The sequence below is a fragment of the Chiloscyllium punctatum genome, chromosome 14, assembly GCF_047496795.1.
Source record: "Chiloscyllium punctatum isolate Juve2018m chromosome 14, sChiPun1.3, whole genome shotgun sequence".
Taxonomy (NCBI): domain Eukaryota; kingdom Metazoa; phylum Chordata; class Chondrichthyes; order Orectolobiformes; family Hemiscylliidae; genus Chiloscyllium; species Chiloscyllium punctatum.
In genome coordinates, this window is record NC_092752.1 from 97,786,107 (window position 1) to 97,809,714 (window position 23,608).

The window sequence follows — 23,608 nt, forward strand, 5'->3', positions numbered from 1 at the left end:
CATATGATCAGCGGAGACTGACTTAATCGCCCCTCCCAGGTGAAGCAACATTTCGCTTGTACTCTTTCAATCCAGTCTCCTGTCATTGCTGCTCACAATGCATTCTCCTTTACACTGGTGAGACTAAACAGAGACTGCACTGCGGAATATTCCCACTTTGTCTGGAGGAATAACTTTGACTTTCTCATTGCTTCCCATTTCAATAATCTTCCTAGCTCTCATGCTGACATTTCGGTCCTGAGCTGCTGCAATGTTCCAGTGAAGCATAACCCAAGCTCGAGTAACACCTCACGTTACGCATTTTCCGCTACAGCCCGTAGGAGTTAACATTTATTTTCATAACTTCACAGTCTGAACCCATAATGGCTGTTTCCCATTATTCATGCATTCTGCTTCCTGGTCTCCCTATGACCTTGTATATGTCTTGTTTATATTGAACTCAGTAGAGCAAAGCCATCTTTCCCATTCACACTTCAATATACACACAATTTACATCTGTTTCTCTTTCACCACAATCAAAAGTCCCTCCTCTGAGACATTGCACCTCCACATGTTCTGTTTCCCATCATCCGTCGTCCACTTTTGTCAAGGGATTAAAACGTCCTTTTCAATTCTGAACAAGGGTCAATCTGGACTTGATACACTACCTCTGTTTCTCTGTCTTCACAGATGCTGCCAGACCTGCTGAGTTTCTCCAGAAATTTCTGGTTTTTAACAGCTTCAAAGACGTGTATCAAAGCTGCTCAAACGCCCTGTCCAATATGGAGCACTATGCACTGGGATGTGAACAATAACACAAGATATACAAATTCATTTTTTTCTAATATTAAACAAGATTGGCATCATTGACACTACAAAGTTCTTAATCAAGGCCATGGAGAGAATCAGAGAGAAACAGTTACAATGTTAAAACCGAAAGTGGCACGATTGGACCGAAAAGGTTCTGATGAATATCAGAATTGGATTCGTTACAGTGTTGAAGCAGGCCCTTCGGCTGAATTGCATTGCAGAAATTGCAGCGCAAACCTGTAAATTCATGTGGTACTGTAGATCACAGCTGGACAGAGGTGAATTGTATTCAGTTACAACCTGTAAAGTTTTGTCCAATCTAATCTTTCAGTCTATTATTCCCATGATTGGATCGATGTTTCATTGACGATTCTGGCTGAATATACCAGGGTCAGAACCACGTGTACCTAAAACTGATGACAATCCATTTAAAGCTATCAGACTGACTACTGGACTTACATTCCAAACAGCAAAGCAAACATATCCGATTGAAGCTCTGCAGTCCTGCCACATCCATCCGAAATGGTGTTTAACCATGGAACAACTGACAAGAGAAAAGGACTCCACAAATATTATTTAAAAACAATATTCATTGGGATTAGTGCGTCGCTGACGACGTCAGCATTTATTGCCCAGAGGTCTGTTAAGATTCAATGGCATTGCTGTGTGTCTGGAGTTACATGTAGGCCAGAGCCGGTGTGGATGCCAGTTTCCTTCCCTAAAGGACATCAGTGAACCAAATCGATTTCTCCTAAAATTAGCAATTGATTCATGATCATCATTAAACTCTTAATCCCAAACATTTATTGCATTTGAATTCCATCATGTACTGTAACTGGATTCGAACTCAGGTCACCAGAACATTACTGGGGTCAGCAAGGCCAATAGCCTGCACATTTTTGGATTGTGGCAAGGAACACATCAGCAGCAACACCACTTGGCTATTGCTTTAACATTCCGCGAAAAAATTGAAACTTCCTGCACATCAGTGTAAAAGACAAGGATGTAGTGTATACACCATCCTCAGCCAGAAGTTTTGCTTGGATGATCCCCACAGAAGCATAGATGCTAGACTTCAAACAATTCGATTCGCTGCACGTAACATGAAGAAACAGCTGAACACAGTAGATACGACAAAGATAATGGTTCCTGACACCATTCCTGCAATAGAACTAAAGACTTGCACTGCACAATAAGCCGTGTCTGTGTCGAAGCTGTTTCATTCCAGCTCCAAATCTGACATTTCCCTGGCAACGCGGAAAATTACACAGAAGTGTCCCATTCCCAAGAGGAGAATAATTACATTCTGAATAATTAGCACCCCCTCAGTCTCATCACAAGAATCAAATTGGTGGGAATTCCTTTGACGGAACTGTCTACCAGCACAGAAATAACGTGCGTAGTGCTGAGTCCGATAGGCCCCCATGTGGAGATGGTGTTGCTGTGAAAATGTCACTGGATTACTAATCCAGACCAGATTAATGCTCTGGCAGCTGGTGGAAGGTAAATATAATTAATAGAATATCGAGATCTAAAATCTGGTGCCAGTAATATTGACCTTGAAGCGCATGTCCATTGTCACGTAAATGTCCTTCTCCAATGTACATTCAGGAAGTGAATCCCCGTGCTTTCCCGGTCGAGCCAAAAGTGACTCCAGACACACAGACATGTGCTAACCTCTTCAATGGTCTCTAAAGCGGCCATGCAAGGCAGTTATATCAAACTTCTCCGAGGTCTGAATGGTAAAAATAAGGTAACACCCGGCACCAGCCTCTGTATCGGAAAAGGGAATAGGAAGCACAGTCCTGACGACACTGCAGAGACCTCCTTCCTTACATCTGAGAAGTTATGACAACATTAACAGAGCTTTCCCACAGACTGCACAGAAACATCGCAAAATGAGTGCGCATTTCAACACATTGGGCATTCACCAATCTAGGTTTTGACTAAACAACTCTTCAATTAACGTTTCCCTAAAATTATATACTGTATATCCTTTGAAGTGATCATATATCAGAAAGATATGAAGTAGGAACATTGGTCCGTCAAATTTGCTCTCCCATTCAATATAACAATGGCTGATCCTGTATCTCCACACCAAACTCCTGCTGCAACTTCACCCCTTTCATGTCTAGAAATCCTTATTTATATTCAGTGCCTTAGTTTCCACAGTCATATGTGGGGCAGAATTCCCCAGGTTCACCAGTCTGCGAGTGCGGACATTTATTTCCATCTCAATGCAGAGTGGCTTGTCTGTACCTAATACTGTGACCCTTGTTTTAGACGTCCCAGCCAGTGGAATTATCATCCCCGCTGCCAATCTATTTCACCCTGTCAGAGTTTATAAACATCACTGTGATCTCCAACCATTTTCCTAAACTCAATGGAATACAGGCCCAGTCGCCTCAAACTCTGCTCCCACAGCAAGCCTGTCATCTCATAGATCAGTTTGGTCATCCTTTACTGCACTCCCTCAATGTCAGGTTTGTGCTTTATTAGGTAAGGAGACCAATACTGCACACAATATTGCACAATGTTCGAGATGGGGGCTCACCAAGGCCCTTTGTAGCTGCAGTAAGACACACATGGGCTCAAATCCCCCGGAAATGAAGGTCAGCATACTATTTATCTTTCTACCTGTTTTCTGTTGCAGCAGTATTGCTTTCTGTTACTGGTGTACAAGGAGATCGAAATCCTTTTCAATGATAGAGCTCCCCACTTGGTGGGTCTATGTATACTGGTCAGTGTGCCAATATCAATCCCAGTATTGACTTCTGGCTTCAGAACTCACTGCCCTGCATGGGCCTTGGAGTTTGGTGAAGAAGTCAACAAAAGTATACACATAAGTATCTTCATGCAGCAACTTCTTTACTTTGATTCCTTTTGAAATTAGAGCCTGTCCGTGTATTTTTCCTACTAAATTGCTCAAGGTCAGTCTATCCACATTGTTCTTCATCTGTCACGTATTTTACCATTTCGACCACTTGTCTCAATCACCTTGAAACGTTTTTATATCCTCCTCATTCACTCACAATCTCAGTTTGGTACCATCAGCAGATTTGGAAAGATTAAATTTAATACCCAGGAACAAATATTTGATCTGTTTTCTGAATAGATGGGGCCCAAATATCAATTCCTGGATTATCCCGCTAGTCATTGCTTTCTACTGCAAAATGTATGGAACGGTTTATGCTGATTCTCTTCTCCCTGTCAGCTCTCCTATTCTCAACCCATACCAGTATATTAGATCTCGCTGTTACACACTGTTATGGGCCAGGACAGACCACCACAAATCATTTCAAGGAAGTAGCACAGACCCAACTTTTGCTCGTTGACTTCAGCAAGTGTAAGGCAGGAGTGATGCAGCTGGTCAAATCACTTAGTTTTAAACAGAACAGAATGTCTTTGCAAGTTTACTGAGTGAGACGTAAACAGAAGAAGATACAATACAGAATAACCTAATCCGAAAACCCAACAGATTATCCCAATTTAATGTTGTTGTTCCAAGTACTTGATATAATCCCCATAATTCCAGAGATTACAAACCTCTGGGTGAAGAGTTTCCTTCTCAATTCAATCCTAAATCTACTCCCGCTAATATTGGGGCCATTCCCTCTTGTCCTAGCTACACCTGCCAGTGGAAACATCCTCTCTACTTCTATCGTATATACTACCTGCATAATTTTATATGTTTCTATGAGATCATCCCATCATTCTTCTAAATTCCAATGAATATAGTTCCAGTCTGCAAAGTATCACTTCATACGCCAACCCCCTCACCAATGGAATCACCCGAATAAACCACCTCTGCACCCCCTCCAGCGCCAATATAGTCTTCCTGAAGTAAGGAGATCAAAACTGTATGCAGTACTCCAGGTGTGGCCTCACCAGCACCCTGGATAGCTGCAACATAACCTCCCTTCTTATAACCTCAATCCCTTGAGCAATGAAGGGCAACATTCCATTTGTTTCCTCAGTAATTGCTGTACTTGCAGACCAACCTTCTGTGATTCATGCACATGGACGCACAGGTCCCTCTGTATAACAGCATGCTGCAACGTTTTACCATTCAAGTAATAATCCTTTTACTGGCACTCCCAACAAAATGGATGATATTATCTTTATCAACATTGTATTCCATCTGCCAGACCTTTACCCACTCACTCAAAGTATCTACGTTAATCCATGAAGTCTCACAGTCCTCTGCATGCTTTGCTACAAAACGCATCTTCGTGTCATCTGCAAATCTTGACACACTACACGTTCTCTCCAACTCCAAATCATCCATAAAAATTGTGAATAATTGCGGCCCCAACACCGATCACAGAGGCACACCACTAGGTATTGATTGCCATCTGGAATATCACTCACTTACACTCACAATTTGCTTCCTGTTAGTCCAGCAATCCTTTATCTATGCTGATACTAAACCCGTAACACCATGCACCTTTTTCTTATGCAGCAGCTTCTTGTGCGTCAACTTGTTGAAGACGTTTTGGAAATCTAGGTACATCATAGCCACTGGGGCCTCGTTGTTCACCTTGCTTGTACTGTCTCCAAAGATTTCCAAAAGACTTGTTAAACATGACCTGTTCTTCATGAACACATGATGCATCTGCGCAATGGTACGATTTCTATCGAAATGCCTTGCTATTTCTTCCTTAATAATACACTCGAGCAGTTTCCCCCCTACACAGGAAAAGCTAACAGGTCTATAATTCCCCATACTTTGTTTACCTCACTTTTTAAACAGTGGCGTCACACTTGCTGTTTTCCAATCTGCTGGAACTGCCCTGTTTTTCAGCACATTTTATCAAATTGTCACAATTGTATTTACTTTTTCTCCCGCTACCTCTTCTAGAACCCTGGGATGTATTCCATCAGGGCCAGGAGACTTGCCTACCCTCAGCTCCGTTAGCTTACGTAACACTATCTCTTCCATAATAATGAATGTTTCCAAGATCCTCACCTACCTCCGTCTCTTTGGCAATTACTGGCATGCTATGAGCGTCCTCCACTATGATGGCAGATATAAAACACGTGTTCAATGCCTCGGCCATTTCGTCATATCCTATAACTAAATGTCCATTCCCATCCTCTAAAGACCAACATGTACTTGAGTCATGCTTTTTCATTTTATACATTCATGGTATATACCATCAGCTATCTATCTTTATATTCTGTACTTGTATTTTTTCTCTTTCGTGTTCATTCATTCTTTTCTTTATAGTTCATTTTGTGGCGTTCTGTTGACCTTTAATGTTTTCCCCAATCTTTAGGTTTCTGCTGTTCTTGACCAGTTCGCATTCCTTCTTTCAATTTGATAGCGTCCCTTATTTCCTTAGACACAATTGACAGATTACCCATTTTCTTAGAGTCTTTCCTTTTCACTGGAATATACTTTTTGCCACGGAAATTAAAAATCTCCTTTGAAAATTCTCCACGGATTGTCAACTCTCCCATCATGAAGTATTTGTGTCGAGGCGACATTAGCCAACTCCTCCCTCATTCTATTGTCGTCTCCCTTGCTGAAGCTCAGCAACCTGGTATTGGATTTTATCTTCACACTCTCCATCTGTATTCTAAAGTCAACCATACTGTGATCACTCCTTCACTATGATGTGATTACTTATTCTTGCCTCATTGTACATGAAAAGACCTACGATAACTTGCTCCTCATTATGCGTGCTTTTATTTTAGACTTGAAAGCATTCCCAAGTAGTCAAACTCAAAATTTTTGGATTCGCTGCTGTTAAGACACCCATGAAAAATAAAACAAGGCCAGAATAAACTTATTAAAGGAGTAGCATTGTCACAACACTAGACTTGGAACTTCCGCAAAACTGTTTCTGATAATCCAAATTCACTGCATCCATTGCTGCGCCATAATTTATTTCCCAATCAGTTTCTCAAATATGAGTGGCCTTTAATAAATCGGCAATGAATTTATCTATGTTCATTACTCTATCATTAATGTAATTTTCAAAGTTCCCTGAAAATGCGTCCTTTCTAATAGACTCTTGTATTGTGCTGATTGATTTTTGGTGCTAAGCAGACGCTGTTTCCCTGCCTCCTTTAGAAATACTGAGATTTCATTTGCTGCGGTGAAATCTGTGAATTCAGTTCCAGGATCATCAAGCATTTGGAAGAGAATAAACTGAGTATTCATTATTACCTTGGTCACCTCCCTTAGTAATCATCGAGAAGATTAACAGGTCATGGGGATTCATCAGATTTCAGTCAATATCATTTGTCCAAAACTGTTTATGTACAGATTTGATTCTATTTACTTTCTTCTCAGTGTACTGAAAATGCTTGGAGTTTACTTTTTGAAACTTTTTCTTTTGTGAAGGCAGAAAAGAAGTGGTTACTTCATAGCCCTGCCATTTTCCGGTTCTCTGGTTTCAGCCTGTAAGGAAGATACAATGATCTTCTGTAACATTTCACCTTGGTATACTGTATGTTGAGAAGCTTTTGCATTCCACTCTTGTTAATGTACGCTTCATACACCCATCATTTCCTGTCTTAAGCTGCTCAGTGATTGACCTTCCACAGCCATACAATCACAGAAGCAATCTCTGTACAGTCAGAAATATGGTAAAATCTACATTCATCCCACTTTCGTGCATCAGGCCCATAGACGTGAGTGTTATGATAATTTAAGTGGTTGTCCACGTACCTTTTAATGGCTGTGCGATGACCCACAGCAACTTCCCTCTCAAAAAGTGCATTTCAGACACCAACATCCTATGGGTGAAAAACCATCCTGAAATCCTCTGTAAAGCACAAATCCTTCAATTTAAAAGCGTGCTCCTTTGTTCATGACCCTCTGACTTAAAGGAAACGCCTGCTGTCTATCCAACCTATCCATGCCTTTCGTAATCTTACCCTTCTGAATCACGTTCCCCACAGTCTTCTCTGCTCCAAAGTAACCAACCCGAGCTTATCCAGCCTCTCTCCATAGCTGATATGCTCCATTCCAGGGAACATCCTGGTGAATCTCCTCTGCGCCACATTCAGTGCAATCACATCTTTCCTGTAATATGGATCCCTGAACTGCACACAGTATTCCATCTTGGCCTAACCAAAGCGCTATATAGCTCTTGTAATCTATGCCACGATTAGTAAAGGCTATGCCTGCTGTCTCCAATTACCTCTTTACTAATCTATTACCCAGTCCCGTCACATTCCAGGATATGTGGAAAATCACCCTCTAAACTTGCAAGTTTGCTGCCATTTATTGAGTCCTTCACTGTCTGGTTCATTCTTCCAAAGTGCATCACCTCATATTTATCTGGGTTCCATTCTATCTGCCATTGATCTGCCCATCTGACCATTCCATCCGCATCTTCCTGCAACGTCAGACCTTCCTCCTCACTGCCAACCACCCGAATAATCTATGTGTCAGACACAAACCTAATTATTACACTCATCCCATGCCCCTTCACATTCACATTTTTATGATTTATGAATACCACAAATAATAAAGGACACCACACTGACACACAAACAGTCTTCAACAACCACCTATTTTCTGCAATGGTTTCTCGAACATTGACCTGATAATCAAAGGTCTGCAGTTCCTTGATCAATCTCTACAGCCGTTTCCATAAAGGGTGTTTTCCAGTCCTCGGCACCTAACCTGTGACCAGATTGTATTTAAACATTTTCATCAGTGCCTTTCATCCCTTGTCTCCAACAGCAGCCTGAGTTGTAACTGAGCTGCACAAAGGGACGTGTCCAATTTTATATCAGCCAAAACTATAAATCCCTGCACACATCTTGCACCAATCTGCTCAAGAGCTTCTCAGTCCATCTTCTCGAATTCTGTTTCTGCATCCTCCTTCTCCCAAGTAAAACAAACATGAAGCTCTCATATATCAATATTCACCAGCTTCACAAAGAGATTCCTGCCTTGATCTCAGACCAAGTTTCGTCAGCAGAAAACCTTGCTATCTGAGGGATTAATGTGGAGAATGTCCATTCAGTATATAGGATCAGTATATTTAATTTCGCTCAAGACATAAAAGTTGTATACAATGCTCCGGGTACTGTCTAGGAGAAAGAGAGGACTGCAGATGCTAGAGATCAGAGCTGAAAAATATGTTGCTGGAAAAGCGCAGCAAGTCAGGCAGCATCCAAGGAGCTAGAGAATCGGCATTTTGGACATAAGCATTCCTGAAGAAGGGTTCATGCCCGAAACATCGATTCTCCTGCTCCTTGGATGCTGCCTGACCTGCTGCCCTTTTCCAGCAACACATTTTTAAGCTCCAGGTACAGTCTCACCAGCACTCTGTGTAACTAGTGCAGAATGTTTTTACTGCTCGTCTGAACAAATTACTGCATAAGCTGGAATCTGCACTGAAACTAACAAATGCTAGTCATCACATTGAGTCAGGCAGCATCCGTAAAGAGAGATCAAGTTAACGCTTTGTGTCTAGTTGATCCTTCATCGTCTGTATTCTGATTCCCTTTAAATGATGGCAAACGTAACTTTTATCTTCCCTGTTTGCATATGTTCCTTTCAATACCCTTTGCTTTAATGTTTTCTGCTAACTTACTGTGTGGACTGATTAAGAATCCTCCTGAATATCTGACTACATCGCATCCATTGCTTCTCTATGTTTAGGTCTACACAGATGTATCTTCAAACAGAACGTTTGTAAATGATAACTTCCCTTTCATAAATGCAGAATAATTCTCTTGAAGTTTGCTGTTACTATCTCAGTGTCCAATATCACATTCGTTATGATAGATTGCAAAAGATTACTTCCGACGGATGACAAGTAAACTGGTCTATAGTTTTCCACTGTCCCTCTTCTTCCCTTCTTAAATCGTTGGAATGCATTTATATCCTTTCAAATTGAATACGGATAAATACAGTCATCCACAATACAATCCATCTGTGTGTTGCTGCTTTCACTGAAATTACAGTATGAAGTACATCTGGTCTGTCAGATTTATCAATCCTCAATACCACGTCACTAGTATGAATGATTTTAGTGTTTAGTTACAAACGGCTATGGTATTTCTGGGATATTTTCTGGATCTTCGTCCGTGAAGGCAGACATAATGTAACAGTTTCGTCTCCCTGTCCATTTTCTGTTCTCCACAATAAACTAACCTGTCCAAATATTAAATGTCGCTATCGTGACCACATCTACCACCTCTGCTAGCAATACGTTTCGGGCATCTGCCAGTCTCTGTGTAAAGATCTTTCTGAACGTATCTCCCATAAACCTTCTCCTCTCATCTTGACCACGAGAAATTGAGTACCCCACTCTGGGAATAAGCGTCTTGCTATCCACCCTGTCTATACCGCTCATGATTTTGTAGAACCCAACCAGGTCCCCCGAACCTCCGTCACTTTAATGAAAATAATCCTAATCTACCAAACCTCTCTTCATAGATAGTTCCCTCCAATACCAGGAAACATCCTGGTGAAACTCCTCTGCACCCTCTCCAAAGCATACACATCCTTTTGGTAAGGTGGCAATCAGAACTGTACGAACTATTCCAAATGTTGTCGAACCAAAGCCATACACAACGGTAACATGATGTGTCATCTCTTGTACACAATAGATTCCAACAGATTCCCTCCTGTGGATGACAAGTTAACTGGTCTGTACTTCGCCACTTTCTCTTTTTTGCCCTTCTTAAAATGGTGGAATGCAGGAAGCAAAGTATGCTGTATGCCTTCTTGACCACACTGTCGACCTGCCCCTCGAAAGAACAATGAATCTGAATACCCAGATCTCTCTGTACATCAGTTTTGCCCAGCGTTTTTTTTCCATTTACCCTACAGTTCACTCTTGAATTGGATCTTCCAAAACACATCATCTCACATTTGTCCAGATTGAACTCTATTTGCCATTTCTCTGCACAACTCTACAAACGATCTATTTTCTGCTACATTCTCTGGCAGTCCCCTTCACTTTCTGCTACTCTACCAATCGTAATGTCATCTGCAAACTTATTAATCACACCACCTTTACCTTCCTTTAGCTCATTTATGTGTATCATAAACAATAGCGATCCCAGCACTAAAACCTGTGAAACACCACCCAGAACAGTTCTTCATTTTGAGAAACTCCCTTCCACTGCTACTCTCTGTCTGCTGCTGCCCAGCCTGTTCTCCATCAATTGAGCTATTAGACCCTGGACCCCTTGCAACTTCACCTTCTCCGTCAGCTTACTTCATCAAATACCTAACCGAAGTCCATCATATAACATGTACAGTCTTTTCCTCACTATCAATTTTCACTTCCACAAAGAAATCTATTATGTTTGCAAGGATGTGACCTCCCCGGAACAAAACCAGGGAAGGTAGTGTTTGTAGTCTGTCTGTGTTGCACTCTGGAATCAGACGGGTTTTAATTCCAAGGCAGAACTTTATAAAATGTCACATTGACTGACTGCTGACAAAATGCATTTTCTTTTAAAACAAAATTGAATGCATTTGCAAATGCAAGTCTGCAAATTCAAATTCACCCCACAGATTTATGTGTGTGTGCATGTTAGAAATGCGAAGTGTGTGTGCACGGGGGTGGGAGAAGAATGAGAGAGAGAGAGTGCGTGTATATGTGTGTGTGAGAGAGAAAGAGCGTGTGCGTGTGTGTGTGCACATGTGCATGCAAGGGTGGCAGGTGCGTGTGTCCTCATTAAGACACAGAGAGTTTGGCAGATCCCTTTCCCCACACAGACTAACGCTCTGGATTCAGAGCTCCCACACTCTGCAGCCTCTGCTCCATTTGTTGTTCACGTTACAGACCCAGGTACTGTAACTACAGTCCCCATGCTCCATCCAGAGTTGGGTCACAAAATCCTCAGGTCTCCCTGAATGTCTGGGGCAGCTCACAGCACAACCTCCAGCAACCATCCCCAACACCTCCACTAAATATTGAATAACAGGAGTCAGTCAGACGATTTTCATAGACTCAGAGAGTCACAGAGATGTACAGCATGGAAACAGACGCTTTGGTCCAACCCATCCTTGCCCAACAGATAGCCCAACCCAATCTAGTCTTACCTGCCAGCACCCAGCCCATATCGCTCCAAACCCTTCCTATTCATACACTGATCCAAATGCATCTTAAACGTTGCAATTGTACCAGCCTCCACCACTTCTTCCAGCAGTTGATTCCGTACACGTACTACACTGTGTGAAAAAGTTGCCCCTTCGGTCTCTTTCCCCTCTCACCCTAAACCTATGCCCTCTATTTCTGGACTCACCGACACCAGCGAAAATACTTTGTCTATTTACTCTATTCGTGTCGCTCATAATTTTGCAAACCTCAATAAGGTCACGCCTCAGCCTATGACGCAAGTTCGATACCTGCCCCTTTACAATAATACTCGAGGGCTTCTTTGTGTTACTGAAAACACGCTCAACTGAGAGGGACAAACACAGGCGTTCAGTGGACAGGCACAGACTAAGTTTCAAAGACGTCTGTCAAAACGGCTGAATCCCTCCTGTCCAACATGGATCATTAAACTGTTCACCTTTTTTCTTTCTTCCGTGTGTGGGAGTAGTGCAAGAGCACTGCAGGATTGCATATATAATATGGAACATGTGACACACCGGGAAGTGAACAACAGCCCACTCACACCATTTCACTGCTTCTGAGTTTCACAATGTCAGCACTCGATACATTAGGGAGCCTAAACTCAAAGCCAGGGAAAGATACGGAGGGACAGAAAAATTCACATTAAAGATAGAAACAGATAATTAAGGTAGAAATAGGCCATATTGGTGAAATATGGGGGAAAAGGCTGGGCAGTGGGACGAACTGGTGAGCTCTTCAGACTATGCCAATGTATTTCTTAGTAAAATGAACTATCTACCCAGCATGGAGAGCTGTGCAGACCGTACCAGTGTATTGCTCAGTAAGCTGGACTGTCTGCCCAGCATGGGGAGCTGTGTTGACTATGCCAGTGTGTTTCAGCCTCAGTATTGGCCGGGGATGGGAGAGAGTGAATTAATAATTTAGTAGTGGTTTGTCAAGTGGATATTGGGATTCAGAGTCTTAGCAGGAACAATAACAGTGGCAAGGAGAGTAGAATGAATGAAAGATCAGTATTACTGTCAAACATGATTTATAGAATTAACGACTGAACAGTGAGACTTACCAGGTACACCAACAAAAGCCAGGATTGGATAATAAAAATATTATATAATGTAAAGTGCATATTTGATCTGGCACGATAATGACCTTTGATCATAATATGTAGAAAGATACCAAGCATCCAAATATAAACTCCTGCCATTCTTGTGACATTCCAGTCTAATGTTCTCAGATTCTGATTCATTGTTGAAACAATCCAGACTCTTGTGCTCAGACTCTGATCTCTTCCCCCGTCTCTCTGGAGCTGCTGATTCCTGTCAACACTGTCGGCGATGCTCCCACTATAACGTGGGATAACACATTGAATGGAGCCCATTTATCATTAAAAGATGGAAACCGTCCACTGGGATAATTGCAACCCATGGAGACTAACATTAATCACAATCACTGAACAAACAGGTCCAGTTAACCCCTTCCTGACATCACTTTTCATATCCCAATAAAAGGGAACATTTACTTGATGTGGGTGGAATGGATGGGCGTTGCTTCGGGATGGACCATAAATCTTTCAATCTTCTTATTATTTCTTCCGTGTATGTGGGAGTAGTGCCAGAACACTGCAGGAGTGTGTATATTACATACTGTTTATAAAGGACGACAGTGAAACAGTAATAGATCAGCTGCATAAGGTGACTGGTGGGGTATTGTCCAGAGCCAATAAACAAGTGTATTATTTATTGACCATTTATTTTGTGTAATGTTGCTCCTGGTTTTATGTGCACTGCTGTCAAATTCTTCCATAACCTTGAGACATCATTCAGAGCATCGAGATTGCTGCACAGGAACAGGAGAAAGTAATTCTGTCCCCAAGCCCCTGTTACAAAGGGACAGGGGAGGCTATTGAGCCTCTCAAGTCTGTTACAGAGTGACAGGAGGAGGCCATTCTGGTTCTTGAGCCTGTTATGCAGTAACTATTAGTTGTAAAATACTTATGGAGAAGAATAGTCCTAAAATAATTTTTAAAGTTTTAAGTTGAGTCAGGACAACTTTGAATGTTTTATGTTGAAACTTTGAATAGCTTCTTTGGAGAAGCTATTGGCAGGAAAGTGGGAGGCCTTCACAAATGAGTTACAGAGTCTAGCGAAAGCATGTTTCTGTCTATGAGCAAGGTAAGGCTGGTCGGTGTAGGGAAATGCTGAATGGCGAGCAGAATTGAGGCTCTGTTCAAGAAAAGATGGAAGCATATGATAGGTACAGACAGTAGGGATCGAGTGAATCCATCGCGGAGTACCAGGTATGTAGGCTAATACCCAAGAGAAAAATCAGGAGGGCAAAATGGGGACATAAGATATCTTTCGAAAGTAGGGTAACAGACATTCCAAAGAGATTCTACAAATACATTAAGGTCAAAAGAGTAACTAGGGAGAGAACAGGACCCGTTAAAGATCAGCAAAGTGACCTATGTGTGAAACTACAAGAGATCGGTGAGATACTAAATAAATATTTTGCATCAGTATTTACTGTGGAGTAAGATATGGAAGGTAGAGAACTTGGGGAAAAGAATAGTGATATCTTGAAAATTGTCCATCTTAACGAAAATGATATTTTAAAATGCAATAAGGTGGATAACCCCCTCTGACCTTTTATATGACTACTGGCTAGGCTGATGGATTTTAGTACAATGAAGGGCATGAAGGTTATTCTGACCTTAGACTGGGATAAACTGCCGGCACAACATCAACAGCTTAATGGCCTATATTGTGCTGCACTGATCTATGATCCATGAACTAATCAGATGTAACCCAGATCTGTTGGGAAGCTAGGGCAGTAATTATTCAGTCTCTGGCTGAGATATTAGTATCATGGACAGTCACAGGTAAGGTTGTGCCATTGTGTAAGAACAGTTGGTACGGAAAAGGCAGGAAACAGTAGACAAGTGGGACTGACATAATTGGTGGGTAAGTTGTTGGAGGGGATTCTGAGGGACAATATTTTCTTGTGTTTGGAAATGTAAATTCCGATTAGCGATAGTTAACATGACTTTGTGTGTGGGTAATCGTGTCCCACGAATTTGATTTAGCATTTTGAAGAAGTGACGAAAAAGATTGATGAAGACACAGAAATATTACTGTGGAATAGAATATAGACTTTAGTAAGGCATTCGAAAAGGTTCCACATTGTAAGATCACATGGAATACAGGGAGAGTTGGAGGTAGTTGGCTCGAAGGTAATAGACAAAGGAAATGTTTGTAAACTGTTATTTTTTTTTGGACTGGAGGCCTGTGACCCGTAGTGTACCACCAGGATCTAATGAATTTTGTCATTTTATATAAATGATTTGGATGTGAATACAATAGGAATGGTTAGTGAGTTTGCAGATAACAGCAAAATTGGTGAGGTAATTGACAGTGAAGCTTAACTCAGAGTAAAACGGGACGCTGATCAGACAGGCTGAAGGGTCGAGGAGTGGCTTATAGAGTTCATGTTAGACAAATGGAAGGTGTAACATTTTGTTGAGGCAAATTGTGTTAGCACTTATAGGTAGGATCCTAGGAAGTGTTTTCAAACACAGACAGCCACATAGAAATTATAGAAGCCCTCAGTGTGGAACCAGAACATTTGGCCCAGCGAGTCCACACTGACCCTCCAGATATCATCCAGGCCAACAAACCCAAACGTTTCTCCGGTAACGCTACATTTCCCATCGACAATCCACCGAACCTGCACATCGCTGGATACGGCGGATCAATTCAGTGAGGTCACTGAACCTAAACTGGACATTTTTGGACTGTGAGAGGAAAACCAAACACCCAGAGAAAGCTCACGCACACACAGGGAGAAGGTGCAAACACCGCACAGAGAGTCACCAAAGGGTAGAATCGAACCCAGGTTATTGGTGCTGTAAGGCAGTATTGCTAGCCACTGTGTCACTCAATGACCAGCGGCGAGGGAGACTGAGTCCTCCCACATTTTCTGGATCCGTCACATCTGTTCAAATGATGTCAAATTCCAGTGTGGTGATTCCGACAAGCCTTCCTTTACCTCCACCCCAGGTTTCACATTCTGAATGACAGGGCCTTAAGCTGTGACTGACACATTGCTTGCTCTTCTGCCCTCACCCCTTCCCCTTCTTCCTAGATCAAGTTGTCCATTAATACTGCAGCATGCAGGATAATTGCTGATCTAAAATAAAACAAAAAGCTGCATATACTGGAGATCGAAAACAAAAACTGTTCTGACGAAGAATCCCCAAATTAAAAATGTTGAATCTCTCTCTTCCTACAGAGGATTAGGAAAAAATGAATTCTGAAATGAATTCCTGATGAAAGGCTTATGATCGAAGCATCGACTTTCCTGCTCCTTGGATGCGCCCTGACCTGCTGTGCTATTCGAGGGCCAAACTTTCGACTTTCTTCCTTCAAATGGTACCAGTCCCATTGAGTATTGCCTGCAAACGCTTGTGTATCTAATTTCCTGTTTATAACATTCACATTTTTTTTCCCTGCAGTATTTACTTCCATACGCATCTTCCACCAGCGTTTGCTTCTACTTCTTGTTTATAAAGTCCAGTCAAATTGTTTCTGTGTAATCTGATTGCTGGGGTGAGATGGATGGTAGATTCAGTGAATTCTTTTCGGAGGCGTTTCTTGATGTCACAAAACCTCGCTGCCCTTTGTTCGAACAATATATGAATTGGAAAGGCAGAGAAGGATATGGGCCAAGTGCAGGGAAGTGGGGTGAATGTGGTCGGACATTTTGGTTAGTAAGGACCAGTTTTGGCTGAAGGGCCTGTCTCTGTGCATGAATGTAAATGAAAGTGGTTTTGAGTTTAGACAGAGAAGGTGAGATTGAGAAACAATGTCATGGAAGGATGTGATCACAGGTTTCAGAATGCTGAAATATAGACATTTCAATAGCATCCGGCAAAATATGCTAGTATTACCAGGAATGATGGTGAACAGGATATAGGTGTGAGTTCAGATGATGGAGAGTTTTGGATGAGGAGTTGTTCAGCAGCTCTGTAACTGTGAATGGTTTCAGTAGAGTCTTCAACTCTTTGGGCTGAATCCAACAATAATTCATCTTTGTGTGATTTTCATTGAGTGTGACAGAGGGATTGTCTGCACGAGGCTGAGCTAGTTTCCTGGTGCTAACTTATAGAACTCACCTCATTAACTACTCACCCTACCCCATGGTATCCCTCTCATTTAATGCCAGCCCGATTCTCCAATCTTGGCTGGAGGTACCCACCATCGCCCATATGTCCCCGAATATTCCATGATCCCTGGCACTGGTGCCATCTTTAAAAGGACAATGGGCACACGATTGAGCTTTCCTCAGTTTGGAGCTGCCCTGTACAATTTACCCAGAGCATGGCAGATTAAGGCAGATTAATTACACCACGGGTTGTCAACAAGGTCACGGATGTCCTGGTGGATGAGTTAGTATGTATCTTCCCAGAGTGGGCTACACCACCAGACCCATCGGTGGTCTGAGCTCACCACCAAGCTCAGTGTCTGCAAACTGAAGAATGCTCAGTAACACACGACAAGCATCAATAACCTTTCCCACTCTGTCAAGTTAAGGGTTACTGTATTCTCTCTTCTCCCTCACGCTCACTGTATATCTGTTATAGCACCGACCCCCGAACAAGGCTCATTTTCTATCACTCTCACTCCTGCATGCTGCACTTCCCTCCCTCCCCCTCTATTGATTGCCTTTTTAATACCCCCCAAAATTATAGAATGCTCTGGAGAATGCTGATTATGGCATGTTCCAGATAATATTCCAAATAATTCCCAGTTTCAGGAAAATGGTAGTGCCTCTTTGTGTAAAACATTAGGGGAAGGAACAGAGTGTTTTTTTCTAATCACTTGCAATTAAAATCCATAATGAAGCCATTCAGCACTTCAAATTAGATTAGATTAGATTAGATTACTTACAGTGTGGAAACAGGCCCTTCGGCCCAACAAGTCCACACCGCCCCGCCGAAGCGTAACCCACCCATACCCCTACCTCTACATCTACCCCTTACCTAACACTACGGGCAATTTAGCATGGCCAATTCACCTGACCTGCACATCTTTGGACTGTGGGAGCAAACCGGAGCACCCGGAGGAAACCCACGCAGACACGGGGAGAACTTGCAAACTCCACACAGTCAGTCGCCTGAGGCGGGAATTGAACCCGGGTCTCTGGCGCTGTGAGGCAGCAGTGCTAACCACTGTGCCACCGTGCCGCCCACAAATGTGCTGTGACTGTCTCCTGAGCTTCACGTTGTAGGAACTTTCAATCATTCAGCCCCCTGGTTTCCTGTCACAAACCAGACGACACTCAGGCACTTTTTACCACGAGTCTCTTCAAGCATGTGTTTGGGACGCATTTTCCATGGGGTGGGACCCTCCAAAAATATGCTTCATCAGCTTTTTACTTTCATGCGATGCTTAGCATGCTGCGCACAGACCAATCAAAAATATACTCTTAATTTATGGTTATCGATATCTTCTCACAATTAATAATTCTGGTTATTTCACTTATGTCACGTTATTATATTCAACCAAAGAAAGCAGATAATCACCGGTCTCGTTATAAAATACAATTTCCAGCGGCTTTTTTTTTCCATCAGCCATTATCTTGACAGTCATCTCAGTTGTACCTTTTCCCTTCTTATCAAAGTTTATATTTTACTTTGAGTTCGGCTATTTCTGTCTATAGCAGTTACGCATTCTCCCACTCTGTTGGCTGAATGGTTGGCTTGTGATGCAGAGGAAGGCTAACAGTGCAGGTTCAATTCCCCAAAGTGACAGAGGTTACCATGAAGTGGATGTCGTCTCAACCTGACCCTGTCACCCGCGATGTGATGACCCTGAGGATAAACCGCAATTTGCGGCCTCACGAATGAGAAAGTGGTCCTTTGGAACTCTGTTCTATCTAAGATAACATTATATTTTTCAAAAATATTGTTATTGCGAGAAAATTTTCTTAATGTTACAAAGAACCAATAAGTACCCTACTCAAAAAACAATGCAAATTGAACAAAATTACACCATTGTGCATGTACATACAAAACAAAAAGATCAATAAATGGACAGAAGAAAAATAAAAATAAAAACAAATGAACAATACAACTCAATGTGACAAAACGTTTGCTCTCAACCTACACAAGCATTAACTAATACACGTCCATTTGCCCGTAATTCTTCCTGCCTGGACATTGGAATCATTAGTCAAGTTCATCACAGCGATATAAACGTCCTTATTAGAGTGGCAGATCAGCTTGTATCTTGGTAATTCAAAAAGGGCTGCCATGTCTTATAAGAATCCTGCATTTTTTGTTGCACCATACCTTTTAAAAAGTCCAAAGGGCTATGCTCCATGACGAGCTTGCGAAAACGCAACAGACCCAGGGGGTTTTCAGGCACCAAACACAACAGATTTTTCTTTCTGAACACAGAGAGTGAGGGTATTGAAGTATTTTTTTTCCTATGCACAACTGAGTAAGATACACTGGGCAGGCCCAATAAAAGGGAAACCAGATCCATCTCCAATTCGGTCCCCAAGATCCTCTCCATAACACACCGCTCCTATAGCACTGGTGCAAGTTCAACAAGCAATGAGTAAGAGTGCCCATAGTCATTCTGTATTTGAGATATACTCCCATTTTGAATTTTGAGAGAGGATCTGGGGCCAGATAGACTCTATGAAGGATCTTCAAATACATGGCAAGAGTATTCTTACAGATTGAAATCCTTCTGGTATTTTCACAAATGTCATCCCCTGTGTCCGAAGAACACCCAACTTTCTTTGCTGACCTCAGAAAGGCATAAAGTCTCATCTGAAGGGCCACTTTCCAACAAATGATAAAGGGTACTGACAGAGAGTGTATTCAAAGTACCATGCACCCTCTTCTCTGTATCGGATCTGTACGGGTCTGTTAAAAGCGTGGTTCTGTTTTGAATAACATCTCTGATCAGATAAAAAAGAAAACAGATGATATCTCAACGCGGTAGTCTATAGTTACGACTTATTTGATCAAAGGACATCCTTGTTTCTCCCTCAGATAATTCATCAAAGCAAGATACACCCCCGAGTTGCCCATAGTTTAAACATGGAATCCAGTATCCCCAGTCGGAAACACGGTACACCACATTTTGGGGTTAAAAAATGAGATATGGCGATATTGCCCTCGATCGGACACTTTGCCCTCCATGCTTTAAAATCATTGATACTTATTGGAAAATGTCAATACACCATAACTGTCATAATTTTGTCTATTAATACAAGACTAATAAGGGAGCACTTTGCCTGAGAAGCTTCAATTTCTAAACCTATTGAGGTGTATGCCTCACTAAGATCGGGTAAAGAAGAGCTCAATTGATATCTTTTAATATCCGGGAGAACTATTCTCCACAAACTGTGGGGTCGATGTAGTTTGGTTAACTTGATAAGGAGTCACTTATGGTGACAAATCAAAGAGTTACATTATCCATTTAGTCTCCTAAACGTCTGTCGGGGAAATATCAAAGAAAACATTCACACAGGGTATAGCAAACAAAGAGGGAATTCATTTTAATAAAAGCTATCCGACCTAGCCAGGATATTGGAAGTGCCTTCCATCTTCGAATGTCTTGTCTAATTTTGTCAAACAAATGGACAAATTCCACGTTAATATAAGTTCAAAGATAGGATTAATCATTATACCTAAATAGCGAATATCCCCATAAACCCCGGGACCATTGAAAAGGAAACCAGGATTCTCCCTCGGCATCAGGTATTTCCCTAAGATCGCCCATAGGCATGGCCTCCGATTTTGTAAAATCAATGGTATAGCCGGAAAAGGCAGCATTTGAACTGATGCATTGCATGAGGTGAGGTACCAAAACTGTGGGATATAACAAAAATATAAGACCATCATCTGCAGAAAATGTAATCTTACGTGACTTCCATTCCACTTCTGGGGCAGATATGTTGTGGGACCTACAGATGGCCTTCACCAGTGGCTCAATCACCAACTTAAACAACACTGGCGAAAGGGGTTAACCTTGTCGACTGCCGTTAGGAATATTAATGTTATAGGGTCTCACACCATTGGTGAGAAACGTGGCAAGAGGATCGCTTTCAAGGACACTCACCCACTTGATAAAAACTTTACCTCGACCAAACCATTCTAACGTATAGAAGAGATACAGCCACTCAACCCAGTCAAATGCCTTCTCTGCATCTAAAGGGATGACTAATACGTGTATAATTTGTTGTTGACACGCTTGGATCATATTGAGTAATCTCGTAATATTGCTGGAATAAGCTGTTGTGGTCCAGTTTGACAATGTTAGGATATACAGTTTCCAGCCGTAATGTAAGGGTCTCAGACAGGATTTGAAATCAGCATTTAAAAGTGAGACGGGCCTATAAGAAGCACACTTTCTTAGGAATAAGAGAGACATGAACCTCGCTTAAGGATGGTGGAAGGCAGTCGTGACTGAGTGAGTGACTAACATGGTAAGCATCGGCCCTGACAATAGGTTTATAAATTTCTGATAAAACTCACTTGGAAATCCATCAGGACTGGGCGCCTTTCCGCCCTGAAGCTGATTTATACCCTCCAGTACTGACAATGGTGCATTAAGGCAAGACGCTTATTTGGGGGTTACCCCTGGAAGATCCAAGTTCTTGAAGAAATACGCCATCTTCAGCTACCTATCCTCATAATGCTCAGTCTGATGTAGTTCAGAGTAAAATCTCCGAAATGTGGTTTTAATCTTTATGGGATCGCAGGTAAGGGTCCCAGTACCTTCCCTAATTGAGGTAATGACTTGGCCACCCTCTTTTCCCTCGCAAGATAGGCTAAGTGCTTGCCTGGCTTATCACCATGCTCAAACCGCCTTTGTAAGTAAGTTCCTTCTTGGCTGACTGTATGAGCATAGAATTCATTGTAGACTGAAGTGTTGTGATCCTCTGCAGCCTAGCCACCGAGAGTCTATCACAGTATGCCCTCTTGGCTGCCTTCAACCGTGCTTGGAGCAAGCGTTCCTGCTCCAGCTTCTGCCGCATCCTAAGGAATACCTATTCCTTTGGCATAAGCCTTAGCAATTTTCCAGAGAATGGATGGTTTAATGGTTGAATCTGAATTAATAGCTAACACATATCTGAATTCATTGCAGAAATACTCAATGAACTTACTATCTTTAAGAATAAAGGAATCCATTCGCCAGTGTCTCGAACCTGCTATATTGCCCTTAATCTTAACCAATAAGTATACTGCTGCATGGTCAGAAATGGTAATATTCCCAATTATACAGAACACCACTGATTCGAAGATTGCTGCAAGGTGAGGAAGAGATCAACACTAGTGTGGCATTTCTGCGGGTTAAAGAAGAAAGGAAAATCCTTATCTATGAGGTGGATCAGTCTCCATACATCAACCAGCCCCAGTTCCACACAGAAATCCACTAATGGCTTAGATTGTAAAGATGGTACTAGGTGCCTTTGGGTAAATTGAAGTATTACCGCATCTGAAACCAGGCGATGTCACTCAGTTCACGGCTGATTGGTGAATGGGTCTCGATGTGAACTGGGGCACAGTCAGTAGAATTGAATTGCAGATATTGCAGCTCAAACTGGGCTATCAAGTGATGCTGTAGACAACAACAGCAACAGGAGCAGGATTGTATTCAAACATAATCTCTAACATTTTCCCCAGGATATTCCATCAGTCTACCATTATCATCAAGCCGAGCGATGGTTCAGTGACGAGTGTGGGTGATCATGCCAAGGTCAGGACCATGTGTACCTAAAGCTGATGACAACCCATTAAAGCTACAGCACCTGAGTGGTTTCATTCCAAACAGCAGAACTAACATCTGATAGAGAGGACGAAATGATCCCAAGACCAACAAATCAGATCCATGCTCTGCAGTCCTGCAACATCCAGACATAAATGTCGTTGTACCAATAAACAACTTACTGGAGGAGAGGACACCGGAAATATTCCCATCCTTAATAATGGAACAGCCGTGCACATCAGTGAAAAAGACAAGGATGTAGTATCTGCACCATCCTCAGCCAGAGGTGTTGAATGGATGATCCACTTCATCCTTGCCATGATATCCACAGAATCACAGATGGCAGTGTTCAACCAATTTGATTCGTTGTACATGATATGAAAAAAACAGCTGAACACAGTTCATACGACAAAGGCAAAGGGCCCTGACACCATTCCTGCACTAGGACTGAAGACTTGTGCTGCACAACAAGCCGTGTCCCTGGGGAAGCTGTTTCATTCCAGCTCCAACACTGACATCTCTCTGGCAATGTGGAAAATTACTCAACTATATCCAGTCCCCTAATAGGTACATAATTGCATTCTGAACATTTAACACCCCCTCAGGCCCTTCACGATAATCAAATTGGTGGGAGTTCATTTTGACGGAGCTGTCAAGCAGGACAGAAATAACCTGCTCACTGTGGATTCCGATAGGTTCCTATTTGGACATGGTGCTGTTGTGGAAATCTCACTGGATTACTAATCCAATGCAGGATAATGCTCTGGCAGCTGGTGGAAGTTAAAAAAATGAAATATCATGATCTAGAATCTGATGATGGTTACAGTGACCTTGTGTCCAATGTTGATTGTAAACATCGATTTCCTTCCGCAATGTACTTTCAGGATGTGAATCTCCTGTGCTTTCCTGGTCTGGCCTAAAAATAACTCCAGACACAGAGCCCTGTGATAAAGTCTTCAATGGTCGCTGAAA